At 46.7% G+C, this 17,178-nt stretch overlaps 1 protein-coding gene and 1 non-coding gene across 2 annotated transcripts in view; one reads left to right on the top strand and one right to left on the bottom strand.

The window, feature by feature from the left end:
* rab26 (RAB26, member RAS oncogene family) overlaps positions 1–17,178 on the top strand; it is a 232,652-nt gene that overhangs the window by 207,222 nt on the left and 8,252 nt on the right. The window lies entirely within an intron of this gene.
* Positions 7,411–7,483, bottom strand: trnaf-gaa. Its single transcript has one exon. It is a non-coding gene; the product is annotated as a tRNA-Phe (tRNA).

Genomic DNA, 17,178 nt, shown 5'->3' with positions numbered 1-17,178 from the left:
TCTATCTCTATTCGTCCACATCCTCTCTCCTCTCTCTGTTGGAAGTTTCAGTGACGCAAGTTAACAGAATGGCAGCAGTAAAGTTGCTGCCTTACAGCGCCAGAGACCCGGGTTCAATCCTGAATACGGGTGCTATCTGTACAGAGTTTGTACTTTCTCCCAGTGACTGCGTGGGTTTTCTCCGGGTGCTTCGGTTTCCTCCCACATTCCAAAGACGTAAAGGTTTGTAGGTTAACTGGCTTTGGTAAAAATTGTAAAATTACCCCAACTATTAGTGTATTGGTTAATCTGTAGTCGGCACAGATACAGTGGGCCGAAGGGCCTGCTTCCGCACTGTATCTCTAAAGTCTAAAGATGATCTTAGCATCACATTGTGGGCTGAAGGGCCTTTTCTTGTGCAGTACTGTTCTATGTTCTAAAATCAGAGATACTCAGATGCCAGGAATGCTAAAAAATTATTTTCACTATATTCCTCAAACCAAATAAATGGCCATAGATATTCAAAATCCAATGGTTTATTCCAAAGCCATTATCGTGAATTCTCTGCTTGCTCAAAGCATTTGATAAATTGTTGACATGCCAATTGCTTGTGCAATGGGTTTGGCAGGATGAAGGGGGTTATTTAATGAACACTGATAGTGGACCATAAAATGCTTCGAAACATGCTCCCACTGCTGCTGTTAAACTAACTGATCTCCACCGAGTTCACTGTAAGTCATGGCTTCTTTGAATCATCAGTAAATTCTGAGCCTCTGTCTATTGCTAGACAGTGCAAATATTAGTCAGCAGTTAACTGATTCATTTTTCATTTCCTTCGGGACTCAAACCAATGTTGCCAATTTCCCAGCATAAGCATGGAACGCCAAGGCTTGGAAGATTAATCAGCAACACACTGGAGTCAACAACAGACCAGAAACATATCACAGGATCGTTAAATAAAATTGCATTCCCCCATTCCCCCCCCCCCCCCCCCCCCTTTACTTTGAACACCTTCGTTTATCATTTATAAACTCACTGGAGTTGGAAATGACAAAGGCTCTTTCACAGCCATGGAGTCATACAGCATGGAAACAGGCCCTTCAGCCCAACTTGCCCAAGCCGACCAACATGCCCACCTAGCACCTGTCAGCATTTGGCCCATATTACTCTAAACCTGTCCTATCCATTCACATGTCTAAATGTTTCTTAGACGTTGGGATAGTACTTGTTTGATAGTAGTCAATGGCAAAAACAGAAAATGGTGGAAATACTTAATGCAACAGGTTTTTTTTTGCTCAGTAAAGTGCTAGCCTGCTCAGCCTCCCCCTATAACTCAGGCTCTTCAGTCCTGGCAACATCCTCATAAATCTTGGCTGCACCCTTTCCAGCTTTACTATAACATCTTTACTGGAACATGGTGATGAAAACCGAACATGATACTGTAAATGTGGCCGCACTAATGTCTTATACAACCGAAAATAGACACAACATGCTGGAGAATCTCAGCGGGACAGGCAGCATCTCCTCTAGGAATGGGTGACGTTTCTTCTTGAGACCCCTTTTCAGACTGAGAGTCAGGGGAGAGGGAAACTAGGGATATGGAAAGGTACAAAGAGCATGTAAGGTGTGAAAAGGACAGATTAAAGCAGACGATGTTCAAGGAAATGTAGAATGGTTCATTGTTGGCTGTTGGGGAAAGTGACAATGAGGCATACAAACAGTGAAATTGATCAGGTCAGTGAAACTAGTTGGAGAACTAGGGTGGGGGAGAGACGGAGTAGAGGGAAAGCAAGGGTAGAGGTGAATTGGACCGTACACTAGCCTAGCGAAGGACCGTTCAGAAACCTGATAACAGAAGGAGAAGCTGTTCCAGCGTGAACTTTTTGGACCGAATTGCCTCGTTCAGGGCTCGACACCCTATATAATCCTCTGTGAAATAAGCACCAGGAGAGGCAGTATTTAGTTTAGTTTAGTTTCGAGATACACCTTGGAAACAGGCCCTTCAGCCCACCAAGTCCAGGCCAACCAACGATCATCCATACATTAATAATAATAATAATAAATTTTATTTATGGAAGCCTTTCAAGAGTCTCAAGGACACCTTACAAAAATTGAGCATGTAGAGGAAAAACATGTAAGGGGAATGAAATAAATAGTAGAGACATGACTAGTACACAAAGTAAAGACAGAATTCAATACAAAACACAGTATGAGGCAATTAATGCACAGATGAAAAGGGACGGGGACGTGGGGCTAAGGATAGGCAGAGGTGAAGAGATGGGTCTTGAGGCGGGACTGGAAGATGGTGAGGGACACGGAATTGCGGATCAGTTGGGGGAGGGAGTTCCAGAGCCTGGGAGCTGCCCTGGAGAAGGCTCTGTCCCCAAAACTGCGGAGGTTGGACTTGTGGATGGAGAGGGGACCGGCTGATGTGGATCTGAGGGACCGTGAGGGTTGGTAGGGGGAGAGGAGGTCAGTGAGATATGGGGGGGCCAGATGGTGGAGGGCTTTGTAGGTGAGGACCAGGATTTTGTAGGTGATCCGGTGGGAGATGGGAAGCCAGTGAAGTTTTTTGAGGACTGGAGTGATGTGATGCCAGGATTTGGTGTGGGTGATGAGTCGGGCGGCTGCGTTCTGGACCAGTTGGAGTCGGTTGATGTAGGTGGAGCTGATGCCAAGGAGAAGTGAGTTGCAATAGTCCAGTCGGGAGGAGATGAAGGCATGGATGAGTCTTTCAGCAGCAGGCGGTGTGAGAGAGGGTCTGAGTTTGGCGATGTTGCGGAGATGAAAGAAGGAGGTTTTAATGACATGGCGGATGTGAGGCTCAAGGGAGAGGGTGGAATCAAAGATCACGCCAAGGTTGCGGGCCTGGGGAGATGGGGAGACAGTGGTGCCGTCGATGGTGAGAGTGGGCTACATTACATTACACACTAGGGGTAATCTTCACAGAGACCAATTAACATATCTTTGAAATGTGGGAGGAAACCAGGACACCCGGAGAAAACCCACACAGTCGCAGGGAGAATGTACAAACTCCGTACAGACAACACTCATAGTCATTCAGGATCAAACCTGGGTCACTGGCGCTGTAAGGGTGCAACTCTGCCGTCCCTGTGACAGAGGGTATTTGACGGGATTTCTTCACATTGATCTCGGGGATGATAGTTGGGGCCGAGTGTGAGATCAAACCTTGCACTAGGTCCAGATGGATAACTATACAATGACAAATAATTGAAGCTGTGTGTGTTGTTGGTGGGTTTTTCACCAACCGTAGTCTGTCAACATGAAGCTGTTGTTCACAAAGCCATCGATTCCTGCTACGAACCTCAAGGGCATTTGTTTACTAATTAAAACGGGTTATTAATAGCCTTTCCCAATATTACTGAGAACACATTCTGATCCTGCCCACAGTCCTGATGGAAGGTTGCCGAATGCCGAAGCTTCCCCATTTCAAACAGCCAGACTAATTCACCAATGTTAAAACAAAGAAAAATCTCACACTTGCATTCCAGCCGCATTCCAATCGGTTTGGATAGCCAGTGAACTAATTCTAAAGTCTAGTCACTGATGTGTGGGACGTGGAGTATTGCACTGACAAATTACCTGTTTTTATCAGGGAAGGTTGTAACGGTGATCTGGCCTGAGAGAAGGTGACACTGCTATCGAAAGCTACGGCAGATTTAGAATGGTCTAGGTTTATTATTGTCACATAAGGGCGGCACAGTGGTGCGATGGTAGAGTTAAGGGCCTGTCCCACTTTCCGAGTGCTCTGCCGAGTTGCAAGGACCTTAAAAAAAGATTCAAGATTTTTGTGATCTACGAACTCCTACTCCCGACTATCTTTTTACTCGTGGACTTTTTTGTCACACTGGAAAAAACGTCCCGACTTACCTGATGCCCCGAGTACCTACGGCTGGCATAACGAGCCGCTACGATATATATACGGACTCCTACGGCCTCCTACGGACTCGCTACGGACATTATCTGAGTTTGAATCAAGGAGAGAACTCAGGGGAATTTGTGAGAAACTCGGGAAAGTGGGACAGGCCCTTTACTGCCTTTCCGTGCCAGAGACCAGGTTCGATCCTGACGACAAGTGCTGTCTGTACGGAGTCTGTATGATCTCCCTGTGACTGCGTGGGTTTTCTTCCAGTTTCCTACGTAAATTGTAAATTGTCCCGAGTGTGCAGGATGGCGCTTGTGTGATCGCTGGTCGGTGCTGACTCAGTGGGCCGAAAGGGTAGTGGGTGTATGGAATGAGCTTCTGGAGGAGGTAGTTGACGCAGGTACTATCGCAACGTTTAAGACAGGTACGTGGATAGGACAGGTTTTCGAGGAATTTAGGCCAAACGTAGGCAGGTGGGACTAGTGTAGATGGGACATGTTGGCCGGTGTAGACAAGTTGGGCCGAAGGGCATGTTTCCACGCTGTAAGACTCTATGATTCTACATATCTCTGAAAATCTTCTTTAAACTTTCTCCGGTGTCTTGCACGTCCAAAACTATGTCGACAGAGTTTTGGATGTGCGTGTTTATTTAGGTTAGAAGGAAGGAGGTTAGTTTGGGGGTGCGTGAGAAGAATGAAGGTTACTGGTGACGGGGACATGACCGAGAATTCTACGACAAATGACCTGAGGAAGGAAGGGCCTTGCAGGTAGCTCCAGAGACGAAGCATAAATAGACATGAATCAAGAGAATTTTGGACTTTTTCATTTGTAAACAGCGGCAAAATCTGTGGAAGGATGAATTTGTGGATGGATCGTGCAAAATAATTTCACTGTGCTGTGGATACGTGACAATAAAGAACCATTGAACCATTGAATTGTTGTTTCCTTTAGGAAAATGTTGAAGGTCATGGAGAGGATAATGGTTCTGGGAATGAACAGTTTCAGTTGCAATGTTAGTGAGGGGAAACTGGAGCAAAAGTGATTGAGAGGAGGTTGTAGCCACATGGAACTGCAGATGCTGGTTTACAAGAAAGGATACAAAGCGCTGGAGTAACTCAGCGGGTCAGGAAGCATCTGTGGAGAATGTGGATAGGTGACGGGTGGACGAGGGGGGGAGGTGGAGAAGGGGGGGGGGGGTGGAGAAGTGGGGGGAGAGATGGGGGGGAACTGAACTCACTGTGGAATGAACTCACTGTGGAATGAATCCATTAACACAGCCACTCTGCTGCTGGATTGTAAGTTGTCCCTGTCTTCCCTCTGGAAGCCTCCTTGTCCCTATCAGATGCCGAGTTCCCAGAGCCCTGGTTAAACGCGGGGGCCGCTCACGGTTAAGTCTGTGAAAGCGGCCCCATCAGAGACTGTGAGCAGCAGCAGGGTTCACTATAGGAAGGACCATTGCGCCTATTATAGCGGGTGGCTGCTCGTTTCCTCACACCCCAGGCTTTACCCCGCCCGCCCGTCGCCTTATCTATTCTTCCCTGAAGCAGGTCGGTCGGGCACAGTTGCCAGAAGCTGAAAACTAAATATTGCAGCGGGAAAACTGCGGCTGCGGTTCTGGCAACAGCCGGCATTCTGCTCTGTCTGGGGGGAGAGGGCGAGTGGGGGTGAAGGGGGAGAGGGCGAGTGGGGGTGAAGGGGGAGAGAGGAGGGGGAGAGGAAGGGGAGGATGGGGGAGAGAGGTGGAGTGGGGGGGGGGGGGCTGGAGTGAGCAGGCGGGCGGGCGGGCGTTGGAATCCAGCTGCGGGAGGCGTGGAGCTAGCGCACTTGGAGGCATACTGGAGGCAGGTGGGCCTGGATTGGTCGGCATGTGGGCATTGTGACGTTCGCAGCTGCTGATTTAAAGAAAACAGCAAGTTTTGTGAAGGATTTTATTGAAAATGTGTACAGAAAAATGACTAAATTTAATTAGTGGATTTTCGAATGTAAAAGTAAAATCGCTAGCGAAATGGTAAAAATCTTGGCGTTTTTGCGTCTGGTTTTCGCGGAGTAATGAATCAAAGGCAAAATGTCAAAGGCAAAATGGCATACACCCACACACGTTTTAAAAGTATATAGATTAGCTATACGGAGAGTTTGGACAGATGTGTATCATTTTCTCTGGCGCACCAGAGGTTGCAGGAAGACCTGATAGAAGTATATAGCATTATGAGGGACATAAGTAGGGTAGAAAGTCAGAACCTTTTTGCCAGGATGGAAATATTAAATACTAGGGGGCGTAGCTTTAAGATGAGAGGGGCAAAGTTTAATGGTTACACACATAGTGGTGAGTGCCTGGAACAAGCTGCCAGGAGTGGTGGAGGAAGATATGATAGTGACATTTAAGAAGCTTTTGTGTAGGCACATGGATATGCAGGGAATAGGGGGACATGGATTCTGTGCAGGCAGGTACAAGTTGGCATCATATTTGGCATGAACATTGTGGGCTGAATGGCCTTGTCCTGTGCTGTACCGTTCTACTCATAACATAAGAAACGTAAGCAGGATTAGACCATTCAGCCACTTATTGATGCACCACCATTCGATGGGACCATGGCTTACCTGTTACCTCAGCACACCTTTTCTCTATTAACCTAACATTTTAATATAAAACATCAAACAGTACAATGCAGGAACAGGCCCTTTGGCCCTTGATGCATTGATCTGTACTGAACATGTTGTCAAGTTAAACGAATCTCAAAGATAGACACAAAATGCTGGAGTAACTTAGCGGGTCAGAACCCTTCCTCAGACTTGAAACATCACCTAGTCCTTTTCTCCAGAGATGTTGCCTGACCTGTTGAGTTATTCCAGCATTTTGTATTCCAGCATCTTGGGTATAAACCAGCATCAGCAGTATCTTATACCTTAAAACGGCCTGTATGTGACCCATATCCCTCCATCCCCTGCATTTCCATGTGCCTACTAAAAGCCTCTTAAACACCTACCTCATATCTGCCTCCACCAATACCCAAGGCAGCACATTCCAGGCACTCACTATCCTCTGTGTAAAAAAAAACCACCCCGCACATTTCCTTTAAACTCTGCCGCTCCTACCTTAAACCTATGCCTCCCTAGTATTTGTTCAAAAGGGAACTGCAGATGCTGGAATATCGAAGGTACACAAAATTGCTGGGGAAACTCAGCGGGTGCAGCAGCATCTATGGAGCGAAGAAAATAGGAGGGTTTCGGCAGTCTGAAGAAGGGTTTCGGCCCGAAACGTCGCCGAGTCTGAAGAAGGGTTTCGGCCCGAAACGTCGCCTATTTCCTTCGCTCCATAGATGCTGCTGCACCCACTGAGTTTCCCCAGCAATTTTGTGTACCTCCCTAGTATTTAATGTTTTCAAAAAGATACAAGTAACTTGACGGGTCAGCTCTGCAGAGATCTCTGGATCTTTGGTAGCATCTCTGGATGATGCATGGATAGGTGATGTTACAGTAGATACCCTTCTTCAGTAAAGCTTAATTGTTAATACATGCATCAATCAATTTAAAGTAATAAGTATCAATGCCGAAACCCGGGATTGAACCAGGGACCTTTAGATCTTCAGTCTAACGCTCTCCCAACTGAGCTATTTCGGCTGCATTGCCATGCTGGGAAAAAGGTTCTAACTGTCCACCCACCCTATCCATTTCCCCAATTTTATTATGTTCTCCCCTCAATCTCCTTGTTCAGAGGAACACATGGTGATCTACGAGGATACATGTGATTTGAAAATTGCAACAAGAGGGACATTAAAAATGTGTTAACTTTCATTATCACCAGCCTCCCAAATAATGCCTTGCTTTAGGAACTCGATGTAATAATAGTTTGAATACATGCCTAACTGCCTCATTATAGGTTTGTAATGCGCCTCTTTAAAGTTTCATCGTTTATAATTGATCTTCTGTGGGAAGGACAATCATTTTATACCCTTTGGGAATTGTTTCATTAATGTAGCTTGCATCTTATTTTCCACAGATGTGATGAGGCTGACATGTTTCAATCTAAAGGTTGATTAACTCCAGAAGGCCTCATGAAAGAGATTAAATTCTGAAGTAATTGTCAGAAATGTTTAAGACTCGGGTTCAATCCTGACCTCGGGTGCTGTCCGTGCGGAGTTTGCACATTCCCCCTGTGACCGAGTGGGTTTCCTCCAGGTGCTCCAGTTTCTTCCTACGTCACAAAGACGTGCACGTTTGTTGGTTAATTGGCTTCTGTAAATGTCCCTAGTGTGCAACATCGTCCAAGCACTGTATATATTTGCCAAACTAAATGACAATAATAGTGCAAGTATGTAATGCAACACTAATACAAAGTCCATAGTAATGAGGTGCTGCGGTTAGAGTTGTGTAGGGTGGTTCAAGAACGTGGTGCTTGATGGGGAGAAACTGTTCTTGAGCCTGGATGTCACAGCTCTCAGGCTCCTCTACCTTCTTCCTGATGGTAACAGTGAGATGAGAGCATGGCCAGGGTGGAGTGGGTCTTTCCTTTGTCCTTTGAAGTGAGCAAGCTAAGTTTTCACAAAATCGCTTGAATGGCACAGTGGCGGAATTGGTAGAAGCAGCTGCCTCAGAGTGCCAGAGACCCCGGTTCGATCCTGACCTTGGGTGCTGTCTGTGTTAACATAGAATATAGACATAGAAAAGAATAGATATGGACATAGAATATAGACATAGATGCAGGAGGAGGCCATTCGGCCCTTCGAGCCAGCACCACCATTCATTGTGATCATGGCTGATCATCCACAATCAGTAACTCTAGCCTGCCTTCTCCCCATACCTCTTGATTCCACTAGCCCCAAGAGCTCTATCTAACTCTTTTAAATGCATCCAATGAATTGGACTCCACTGCCTTCTGTAGCAGAGAATTCCACAAATTCACAACTCTCTGGGTGAAAACGTTTTTTCTTATCTCAGTTTTAAATGGCCTCCCCTTTATTCTTAGACTGTGTCCCCTGGTTCTGGACTCCCCCAACAATGGGAACATTTTTCCTGCATCCAGCTTGTCCAGTTTTTTTATAATTTTATACGTTTCTATAAGATCTCTCCTCATCCTTCTAAATTCCAGTGAATACAAGCCCAGTCTTTCCAATCTTTCCTCATATGACAGTCCTGCCATCCCGGAAATTAACCTCAGGAATCTAAACTGCACTGCCTCGATAGCAAGGATGTCCTTCCTCAAATTAGGAGACCAAAACTGCACACAATACTCCAGATGTGGTCTCACCAGGGCCCTGAACAATTACAGAAGGACCTCTTTACTCCTATACACAAATCCTCTCGTTATGAAGGCCAAAATGCCATTAGTTTGCACTGTGACTGCGTGGGTTTCTTCTGGTTCCTCCGGTTTCCTCCAATGTCTCAACTACGTTCAGGTTTACAGGTTAATTGCCCTCAGTAAAAGTGCCCCTAAAATGTAGGGAGTGGGTGAGGAAGCAAGATAACATAGAACTAGTGTGGACGGGTTATTGATGGTCGGCGTGGACTCGGTGGGTTGAAGGGCCAGTATTTCTCAACTAAACAGAACACTTACTAATGCAGCTTATCATTCTCAATTTATTTACTTAAAATTCTCAGCCTGCAAATTTGGAATTGCCTTCTCATCTCTGGATCAATAATGTGGACTGTGTGATTACTAAGCCCAGTTACAATTACAATGTAACTACACCCGGCAGATGTATTAACAGAAGACTGGCACTTCATCTTTTTAGTTTAGTTTAATTTAGTTTAGTGATACAGAGTGGAAACAGACCCTTCGGCCCACAGCGATCAATGATATCCCATCCACACTGTTATCTTACTTTCTAATCCACTCCCTACACTAGTTTTATCCTTCACACTAGGACCAATTTTTAAAGAAGCCAATTAACCTACAAACCTGTACGTCTTTGGAGTGTGGGAGGAAACCTGAGGACCCGGGAAAACCCACCCAGTCACAGGGAGAACGTACGAGCTCTGTACAGACAGAATCCGCAGACAGGACCGAACCTGGGTGTCTTGCGCTGGAAGGCAGCAATTGTACCGCTGCACCACCGTACCATCAATCATCCCCGGATAATTCTCAGAGTTAGTCGACATGGATAGGAAGCCTTTTAGCCAGGGTAGGGGATTCAGAAACCATAGGACATGGGTTTACGGTGAGATGGGTTTCCTCCCACATCTTTGGGAAACCGGAGCACCATAGAAAACCCATGCGGTCACAGGGAGAACGTACAAACTCTGTAGAGACAGCACCCATAGTTAGGATTGAATCTGGGTCTCTGGTGCTGCAACTCCACCGCTACAATACTGTGCCACCCAAAATTGAGGAAAGGAATATAAAATTCAGTCTGAAGAAGGGTTTCGGCCCGAAACATTGCCTATTTCCTTCGCTCCATAGATGCTGCTGCACCCGCTGAGTTTCTCCAGCATTTTTGTGTACCTTCGATTTTCCAGCATCTGCAGTTTCTTCTTAAACAATATAAAATTGTTCTGTTGGGTTGAGATGAAGATGGGTGGTGAGCCAGTCATAGCAAATGGTGCGATTATCTGCCGTAAGTTCTTCATAATTTTATTGAAGTGTATGATTCAGTCCGCTACATTATGTGGCAATAAAGTGCATTGAGAGTGACATTACTTTTAATAGGAAGTACACAATACGAGCTGCTACATGACAATTAATAATAAAGACCTGTTTGATCCTTGACTATAGAGATGGATCCATGAAAGAAAAATGATTTTTCAAGCTCATCTCTTCCCCTTTCATATCTATCTATCTATATCATATCATATACTTATTAAAAGTCTGATCTTGTTAGTGTGTATATGTGTGTGTATATGTGGTTGCCTTTACATCTTCGCAAAAATACTACGCGGTAACGATTACATGTTTCCATATTCCGATTGACTTTTCCCGTAGAGGCCGGGAGCACCTTATCTGAACATTTTATGCTTTATTTCTCGACTTATTCTCGACTCATTACTGATTAAAATAAAAGACTTTGAAATTAAAACCACCAGCTTCAAATGATGACATCACAATGGCTCAGCTGGCAGTGCTGAGCCTCAGTGAGGATTTCATCCTATTTTTGACATTTTTCGCGATTAAAGCTTTAAGAATGCCAACTTTCGCAAGATTGTTTACATATTCTGATTCACATTTTCCCCCTCTAGGCAGAGATCACTTTCACTGAACATTTTATACTTTATTTCTCGACTTATTACTGATTATAGTTAAAAAAAATAAAAATACCTTCAATTTCTAAGCAACCAGCTTCAACTGATGACATGTGGGTGGCGCGACTCTCGTCAGCAGCGGCCTCTGCAGTCCGTCTGCGTTTTTATTATTTTATGTCTATGTTTTTATGTAGTTTTTGTTATTTTTTGTTGGGGTATGTGTGTGGGGGGGTGGGGGTGGGGGTGGGGTGGGAGGGAGGGGGTAACTTTTAAATCTCTCCCTGCATGGGAGACCCGACCTTTTCTTTGTCGGGTCTCCGTTGTCGTTGGGGCTGCAACGAGGAGCGGCCTCCAACAGGAAGACCGGGGGCTCTGGTGCCGACTACTCACCTCACCGTCGCGGAGCTGGCCGAGTCCAGAGCGGGTGGAGCGGTGGTGGAGCGCTGCTGCGGCCCGACCTCCGGAGCTTCGGAGGCTGCAACTGCGGGTTTGGCGGACGTCGGCACCGGGAGCCCGCGGGTCCCTGGAGGGAGACCGCTTTTCAGGGCTCCCGCAACGGCGACTTCTCCCGCCCGAGTTGCGGGGTTGAAGAGCTCCTGGAACGGGGCCTTGCACCATCACCCCGCGCGGCTTGGAATGGCCGCGGGACTCTGCGAGCGCACGCCGGGGGCTCTAACATCAAGAACCCGGTGTGTGACCTTGCATCAACCGGCGTGGCTTTAATGGCCGCGGGACAATCGCCATCGCCCGCCGGGGGCTTTGACTTTGACTTTGACTCTGACATCGGGGGGGAGAGTGCAGTGGAGAGATAAGTTTTTGTTGGCCTTCCATCACAGCAATGTGATGGATATTTATGTAAATTATGTTGTGTCTTGGGTCTATTTGTTTGTAATGTATGGCTGCAGAAACGTCATTTCGTTTGGACCTCAAGGGGTCCAAATGACAAATAAATTGTATCGTATCGTATCGTATCGTATCACAATGGCAGCTTCAACTGATGACGTCACAATGGATAGACTAGCGGGGGAGGGTGAATTGCTATTGCAACACGCAAGGCAAGTGCAATTGGAATTTTTTTTAAAGAGCACTGCTGAGGGAGGCAAGGGGAGTGCTGGAATCTTACGTTCGGGAACAGCTTGAGATGGAGGACTATGCCTCCCAATGGGTCTGCACTTGGTCTAGTATATTACTAAAACTCTCATTTGTCTGTGTGTGTGTGCGTGCGTGAGTGTGTGCGTGTGTGCGAGCTATGCCCTGAATTATGCCAAAATCGTACATGATAGCACTACAATTTTTGGACCACCTTACTCACCATTGTCCTGTGGTGCATTGTAACAAGTTTTCTTCAGATTGATGATGAGTTTTACAAGTTATTCACATTTAAAACTTTTAAAATGTTTCTTTTCGCTTAACCTCTCTGTGAATAATCCAAAACCAATTGCTGACCCTGCCGGCAACAATGTTGCAATCACAGGACTCTGAGTCCTGGCAGCAAGTAAAATCAGATTTTTTTTCCTGGCAGCATTTTTTTTAAATTTAAAATGAGAGTAGGGTGAAAAAGGGGAAATGAGCTGCACCAGCACAGTTGGGGGCTGTGGGTTAGTGGTGGAATATTGCATTGGGGGAATGGGTTGTGTCGGGGGAACAGTGAGTGGTGGAATAAGCCTCCCTTGGGGGCTATGGGTGAGTGGTGGATTATTGCGTTGGGGGAACGGGTTGCATTGGGGGACCAAGCCTCCCATGTGACAGGGACCCAACGGTTCCCACTTGGTCTAGTAAAACTATAAAAGTGGGCGGCACAGCTGGTTTAGCTGCTGCCTCACAGCACCCGAGACCTGGGTTAAATCCTGATCTGTCTGTATGGAGTTGCATGTCCTCCCCGTGATCATGTGGGTTTCCCCCGGGTGCTCCGGTTTCCTCCCATATCCCAAAGAGGAGTGGGTTTGTAGGCTAATTGGCCTCTTTGAAACTTCCCTGGTATGTAGGGAGAGGATGCAAAAGTGGGATAACAGAACTAGTGTGACTGAGTGATCAGTGGTTGGTGTGAGCTTGGTGGATTTGAGGGCCTGTTTCCAGGCTGTACCTCTCTTAAAATAAATTTATCGTAAGGATTATGAATGCAGAACCGTGATTAAATTAGTAAATTTATGGTTATACATGAAAGACAAGCCATTTAAAGACCCAAAGTGCTGGAGTAACTGAGCGGGTCAGGCACTATCTCCGGAAAATATGATAGGTGATCCAAAATATGGATTGGTGATGGACTCATCGGCAGCTGTGGCGGGGCCTGAATGCAATCACCTCCTACAAGGCGAAATCAGGAGACAGCTCGAATGTCGGTGAAACATCACTCCCTGATGAGCTCAATGCGTTTTACGCACGCTTTGACAGGGAGAACACCGATGTGCCTTCCCGAGCCCCCATTCGCTGTGATGGTATTTCAGTCTCAGCCACAGAGGCCGACGTCAGGAAATCCTTCAGAGGGGTGAACCCTCGAAAAGCACGTGGACTTGATGGTATACCTGGTCGTGTTCTAAAAACCTGTGCCAACTGGCTGGAGTTTTTACGGACATTTTCAACCTCTCATTTCTGAGGTCTGAGGTTCCCACCTGCTTCAAAAGTGCATCAATTATACCAGTGCCCAAGAAGAGTAAGGTGACGTGCCTCAATGACTATCGACCTGTGGCACTAACGCCGGTGGTGATTAAGAGCTTTGAGAGGTTGATCATGGCGCAAATCAACTCCTACCTCGACAAAAACCTGGACCCACTGCAGTTCGCTTACCGCCACAACACATCAACGGTGGATGCGATTTCGCTGGCCCGCCACTCCGCTCTGGACCACTTGGACAACAAAAACTCATATGTCAGGCTGTTATTCATCGATTACAACTCGGCATTTAATACTATCATCCCCTCCAAGCTGGTTACCAAACTCGCAGAACTGGGTCTCTGCGCATCCCTCTGCAATTGGATCCTCGACTTCCTCATTCACAGACCACAGTCTGTTCATATTGGTGGAAATGTGTCAGACCCGATAACAATCAGCACGGGAGCACCTCAAGGCTGCGTGCTCAGCCCCCTGCTGTACTCACTCTATACTCATGACGGCATAGCCGGTCATAGTGCGAACTCCATCATCAAGTTCGCTGACAACACCACTGTTGTGGGACGTATCACTGATGGGGATGAGTCAGAGTATAGAAGAGAGATCGAGCAACTGTCCATATGGTGCCAGCACAATAACCTGGCCCTCAACACCAGCAAAACCAAGGAACTGATTGTGGGCTTTGGAAGGAGTAGGATGGGGACCCACAGTCCCGTTTATATCAATGGTTGAAAGGGTCAAATTCAAATTCCTGGGTGTGCACATCTCTGAAGATCTTTCCTGGTCCAAGTACACTGATGCAATTATCAAGAAAGCACATCAGCGCCTTGAGAAGATGATGGAGAGTCGGTTTGCCAAGGAGGACTCTCTAACTTCTACAGGTGCACAGTAGAGAGCATGCTGACCGGTTGCATCGTGGCTTGGTTCGGCAACTTGAGCGCCCTGGTGAGGAAAAGACTACAAAAAGTAGTAAACACTGCCCAGTCCATCATCGGCTCTGACCTTCCTTCCATCGAGGGGATTTATCACAGTCGCTGCCTCAAAAATGCTAGCAGTATCATCGAAGACCCACACCATCCTGGCCACACACTCATCTCCTGCTACCTTCAGGTAGAAGGTACAGGAGCCTGAAGACTGCAACGACCAGGTTCAGGAATAGCTAATTCCCCACAGCCATCAGGCTATTAAACCTGGCTGGGACAAAACTCTGAACATTAATAACCCATTATCTGTTATTTGCACTTTATCAGTTTATTTATTCATGTGTGTATATATTTATATAATGGTATATGGACACACTGATCTGTTTTGTAGTCAATGCCTACTATGTTCTGTTGTGCTGAAGCAAAGCAAAAATGTCATTGTCCTATCAGGGACACATGACAATAAACTCACTTGAACTTGAACTCACAGTGCCATAGACCCCGCTTCGATCCTGACTACAGGTGTTGTCTATAGGGAGTTTCTAAGTACTCCCTGTGATCGCGTGTGTTTTCTCTGTGCACTCCGGTTTCCTCCCATACTCCAAAAATGTACAGAGTTGTAGGTTCATTGGCTTCTGTAAATTGTCCCTAGCATGTAGGTTAGAACGAGTGTACGGTGATTGCTGCCCAACCTCCCCCGAAAGCTCAGCCATGAGTAAAATGTAGATCTAGGTCAGGGCCGGCCTTAAGTCAATTGGACCGATTGCTCCCAATTGGGCCCCACGCCTAAGGGGGCCCCGCGCTAATTTTCCGTATTTCGTACGGAAATACGAATTTGCGTTGTTAAATACAGATTTTTTTAATAAACATTTGCCTTGTTAAATACGGATATTTTTTAAAAACGAACATGGATTAAAAACCGCTGCACCAGCCCTCAAACAAAAATGATTTGTTAACTACCACTGTTAGCACTTGGTAACAGCCAGTAGTTAACACTTAGTTATACAATGTGTCATCAGTGCATTGATCCACATTCCTCACCAAGTATTAATGACGCCGCGTTCTTTTGAATAAAATTCAAAGGAACGCGGCGTAATTAATACTTGGTCAAAACACAATTTCATTTACTGAGGAATGTGGATCGATAGCCAAGAAAGATGAACAATGTTGGTGTACTGAGGGATGGCCATGTCTATCCCTCATTGCTAGCAGCTGATGTGAAGCGGCTGTGAAAAGACAGCGCCGCTGGGGGTGAGAGTTCCTTTCACAGCGTGTGAGGAGCCTGGCCAGGGGTAAAGTTGCGGGGAGGGCAGGAGCGTTGAGAAGGCGGAGGTCGGGGATCATGCCAGCATCCAGCTCAAGAGTGGGCCAGCGGGCGATGGATAACAGGACAGCGGGTGGTGGAGCTTACTCCATATGTTAGTGTGAGTAACCTCAATTGGTCCCTTGTTCGCGCTGACACAGGAGTAAGCTTCGCTGCCCGCTGTCCTGTTATCCATCACCCGCTGACCCACTCCGCTCTATGATCTTTGCTCTTGAGTTGGTCCCCTCACTGTTCAGACAGAGAGCACTGCCATAGGTGAGCGGGCCGACAGAAGGCGCTGAGGTCCCGGCAGCCACTTGCAGTCACGCGAGCTGCTTCCCTCCCCGGCCACAATGCGGTGGCTCCGCGCCCGGAGAGCCGCAGCGGCGGTGAGTGAGTGGGTTACTGGCATGACCCCTGACCCCCTCCTTCTCAACGTTGCTGCCCTCCCCGCAACGTTACCTCCGGCCAGACACTCCACACGCTGCCAAAGGAACTCTCCCCCCCAATTGGTCCTTTGAACTAGTATTCTCATTCAATAAGATGACAACTGATTCAACTTGTCACGGTGTGCTCCCGTTTTTCCCACCATCTCTCCACCTGCCGTCACCCTCCACCCCCCACCCATTCAGTAATTCAGAAAGAAGGAATTTGGAAGCCTTGGGCAAATTGAATTGTTACTTTCTTTATTTTTATTTTTTATTTTTACGGAGAGGAGAACAATCTGCGCATGCGCCGTTTAAGATTTTTTAAAAAGCCGACTGCCCTCCCTGAGTAATTATTCACGGCACGTACCTGAATATGACTCATTTATAATTGTATATTTATATTTCTATAAAAATTGTTCCCAATTGGGCTCCGCACCTTCTAAGGCCGACCCTGCCAGGCCTAGCCGAGCCCAAGACCCAAACCTGAGGGCAGACTGGATCCAGTGGACTGAATGGCACTGAGTTTTCTCAATCACGGAACTGACTGTTCATTTAGACTAGCCAGATACCCTCCTATCTTCAGGGTGACACAGTGGCGCAGCGGTAGAGTTGCTGCCTCACAGCGCCAGAGACCCAGGTTCAATCCCAACTACGGGTGCTGTCTGTACAGAGTTTGTACATTCTCCCTGTTTTTTCCATGTGCTCCGGTTTCCTCCCACACTCCAAAGACGTACGTGTTTGTAGGTTAATTGGCTTTAGTAAAATTGTAAATTGTTCCTAGTGTGGTGCGTTAGTGTGCGGGGATCGCTGGTCGGCCAAAGAGCCTGTTTCTGTATTCCGGTTCCTTCCCATATCCCAAAGACGTGAGGGTTTGTAGGT

This window comes from Amblyraja radiata, chromosome 22 (genome assembly GCF_010909765.2).
Source record: "Amblyraja radiata isolate CabotCenter1 chromosome 22, sAmbRad1.1.pri, whole genome shotgun sequence".
NCBI classification, from domain to species: Eukaryota; Metazoa; Chordata; class Chondrichthyes; order Rajiformes; family Rajidae; genus Amblyraja; species Amblyraja radiata.
This window is presented reverse-complemented; position numbering and strand designations above follow the sequence as displayed.